Consider the following 4074-nt stretch of genomic DNA (forward strand, 5'->3'; position numbering starts at 1 on the left):
CCACCTTAGATTGAATGAGTATCTCTTGGATCTCTTAATCAGAATCTTCGTGGTATAAGCTAGATTGATGGCGGCATTCATGAGAGTCCGGAAAGTTTAAACCTTGTCTGTGGTATTCCGAGTAGGACTCTGGGATTGAATGACTGTGACGAACTTCAAACTCGCGAGTGCTGGGCGTAGTGACAGACGCAAAAGGAGGGTGAATCCTATTCCAGTATGATCGAGAACCTCAGATGATTAGCCGTGCTGTGACAGAGCATTTGGACCATTTTCACAAGAGGATAGGATGCAGCCATTGACCACGGTGATGCCTCCAGATGATTAGTCATGCAGTGACAGCGCATCGGACCATTTTCACAGAGAGGATAAAAAGTAGCCATTGACAATGGTGATGTCCTTACATAAAGCTAGCCATGGAAAGGAGTAAGACTGATTGGATGAAGACAGCAGGAAAGTAGAGGTTCAGAGGAACGAACGCATTTCCGTACACTTTTCTGAAATTCTCACCAATGATATACATAAGTATTTCTATCTTTATTTTCTGTCTATTTATTATTTATTTTCGAAAACTCCATAACTATTTGATATCCGCCTGACTGAGATTTACAAGGTGACCATAGCTTGCTCCAAGCCGACAATCTCGGTGGGATCGACCCTTACTCACGTAAGGTTTATTACTTGGACGACCCAGTGCACTTGCTGGTTAGTTGTATCGAGATTGTGAATGAAAAACGATTTATTAAGACGTGCATACAGAGTTTTTGGCGCCGTTGCCGGGGATTGTTCGAGTTTGAACAACTGACGGTTCATCTTGTTGCTCAGATTAGGTAATTTTCTTCTTATTTTATTTTCAAAAAGTTTTCAAAAATTTTTCAAAAAATTTTTTTTCCTCTTTTTCTTTTTTTTTTCCAAAATAAATGTTTTCAAAAAAAATAAATAAATAAAAATATTTTTTTCTTCAGAATCTTTAAGAATGAATTCTAGTGTTTCATGAAGCATGTTAAAGCCTGGCTGGCTGTAAAGCCAGGTCTAATTCTTTTGGATAGGGGCTTCCAACCATTAGCATAGAGGCAAGTTAATTTGATAATTAATGAGCAGTATATCTGAGTTACATTGTAAAGCTTGGTTGGCTATTAAGCCATGCCTAACCCTCAGATTGGAGCTTTAGACTAAGAGTACAAGATTCCTGGAATTCATATTAAAAATTTTGGAATCCTTATTTTTCTTTTGCACAAATAATTTTCAAAAAAATCCAAAAAATTAATAAAATCATAAAAATAAAAAATATTTTGAGTTTCTTGTTTGAGTCTTGAGTCAATTTTTAAGTTTGGTGTCAATTGCATACTCATCTTGCATTTTTCGAAAATTGCATTCATGCATTGCATTCATCATGATCTTCAAGTTGTTCTTGATAAAACCTTCTTGATTGATCTTCATATTATATTGTTTTGTGTTGTATGGTGTTTTTCATATGCATTCTTGAATTCTTAGTGTCTAAGCATTAAAGATTTCTAAGTTTGGTGTCTTGCATATTTTCTTTGCATAAAAAATTTTTCAAAAATAAGTTCTTGGTGTTCATCTTGATCTTCAAAGTGTTCTTGGTGTTCATCTTGACATTCATAATGTTCTTGCATTCATCACATGTTTTGATCTAAAATTTTCATGCATTGCATCATTTTCATGTTTTTCTCTCTCATCATTAAAAATTAAAAAAAAAAACAAAAAATAAAAAATATATCTTCCCCTTTTTCACTCATAAATTTCGAAAATTAGATTTGACTTTTTCAAAAATCAAATCTTTTTCATTTTTCTTAGTTATTTTCGAAAATTTTAAAAATATTTTTCAAAAATATTTCTTATCTTTATCTCCTAATTTTCGAAAATAACATCATCAATTAGTGTTTTGATTCAAAAATTTCAAGTTTGTTACTTGCTTGCTAAGAAAGATTCAAACTTTAAGTTCTAGAATCATATCTTGTGATTTCTTGTGAATCAAGTCATTAATTGTGATTTTAAAAATAAAATCTTTTTCAAAACTAATTTCAATCATATCTTTTCAAAAATATCTTTCTATCTTATCTTTTTCAAAATCATATCTTTTCCATCATATCTTTTTAAAAATCTTATCTTTTTCAAAAATTTGATTTTAAAATATCCCTTCTAACTTCTTATCTTCTTATCTTTTCAAAATTGATTTTCAAAATTTGTTTCAACTAACTAACTAACTTTTTGTTTGTTTCTTATCTTTTTCAAAACTACCTAACTAACCCTCTCTCTCTAATTTTCAAAAATATCTCCCTTTTTTTTTCAAAAATTCTTTTTAATTAACTAATTGTTTCAAATTTTAATTTTAATATTTCTTCTTTTAATTTTCGAAAATCACTAACCATTTTTCAAAAATAATTTTCGAAAATCCTTCTCTCTCATCTCCTTCTATTTATTTATTCATCTACTAACATCTCTTCCTCACTCACCAAAAATCCGAACCCCCTCTCTCTCTCTCTGAGTTTAGATTTTCTCTTCTTCTTTTCTTCTACTCTTCTTTTCTTACACTCACCTAAGGGAACCTCTACACCTGGGCAAAAAGGATCCCTATTATTATTATTTTTCTGTTCCCTTCTCTTTCATATGAACAAGAGCAAGGACAAGAATATTCTTGTTGAAGCAGATCCAGAACCTGAAAGGACTCTGAAGAGGAAACTAAGAGAAGCTAAATTACAACAATCCAGCAAGCACCTTTCAGAAATTTTCGAACAAGAAGAGGAGATGGCAGCCGAAAATAATAATAATGTAAGGAGGATGCTTGGTGACTTTACTGCACCTAATTCTAATTTACATGGAAGAAGCATCTCCATCCCTACCATTGGAGCAAACAATTTTGAGCTGAAACCTCAATTAGTTTCTCTGATGCAGCAGAACTGCAAGTTTCATGGACTTCCATCTGAAGATCCTTTTCAGTTCTTAACTGAATTTTTGCAGATCTGTGATACTGTTAAGATTAATGGAGTAGATCCTGAAGTCTACAGGCTCATGCTTTTCCCTTTTGCTGTAAGAGACAGAGCTAGAGTGTGGTTGGACTCTCAACCCAAAGATAGCCTGAACTCTTGGGATAAGCTGGTCACGGCTTTCTTAGCCAAGTTCTTTCCTCCTCAAAAGTTGAGCAAGCTTAGAGTAGATGTTCAAACCTTCAGACAGAAAGAAGGTGAATCCCTCTATGAAGCTTGGGAGAGATACAAGCAACTGACCAAAAAGTGTCCTTCTGACATGCTTTCAGAATGGACCATCCTGGATATATTCTATGATGGTCTATCTGAATTAGCTAAGATGTCATTGGATACTTCTGTAGGTGGATCCATTTACCTAAAGAAAATGCCTGTAGAAGCTCAAGAACTCATTGACATGGTTGCTAATAACCAGTTCATGTACACTTCTGAAAGGAATCCTGTGAATAATGGGACGCCTATGAAGAAGGGAGTTCTTGAAATTGATACTCTGAATGCTATATTGGCTCAGAATAAAATATTGACTCAGCAAGTCAATATGATTTCTCAGAGTCTGAATGGAATGCATGCTGCATCCAACAGTACTCAAGAGGCATCTTCTGAAGAAAAAGCTTATGATCCTGAAAAACCCTGCAATAGCAGAGGTGAATTATATGGGTGAACCTTATGGAAACACCTATAACCCCTCATGGAGAAATCATCCAAATCTCTCATGGAAGGATCAAAAGCCTCAACAAGGCTTTAATAATGGTGGAAGAAATAGGTTTAACAATAGTAAACCTTTTCCATCATCCACTCCGCAACAAACAAAGAACTCTGAACAAAATACCTCTAATTTAGCAAACTTAGTCTCTAATCTATCTAAGGCCACTGTGAGTTTCATGAATGAAACAAGGTCCTCCATTAGAAATTTGGAAGCACAAGTGGGCCAGCTGAGTAAAAGGATCACTGAAATCCCTCCTAGTACTCTCCCAAGCAATACAGAAGAAAATCCAAAAGGAGAGTGCAAGGCCATTGAATTGATCACCATGGCCGAACCTGTAAGGGAGGGAGAGGACATGAATCCCAAGGA

General features: G+C 34.4%; 1 non-coding gene across 1 annotated transcript; it reads right to left on the reverse strand.

Annotated features, from left to right (window-relative positions):
* Window positions 1-3162: 3162 nt before the first annotated feature.
* Window positions 3163-3270, reverse strand: LOC112752233 (small nucleolar RNA R71). Its single transcript, XR_003176680.1, has one exon. It is a non-coding gene; the product is annotated as a small nucleolar RNA R71 (small nucleolar RNA).
* Window positions 3271-4074: the final 804 nt, after the last annotated feature.

This window comes from Arachis hypogaea, chromosome 15 (genome assembly GCF_003086295.3).
Source record: "Arachis hypogaea cultivar Tifrunner chromosome 15, arahy.Tifrunner.gnm2.J5K5, whole genome shotgun sequence".
Lineage (NCBI taxonomy): Eukaryota > Viridiplantae > Streptophyta > Magnoliopsida > Fabales > Fabaceae > Arachis > Arachis hypogaea.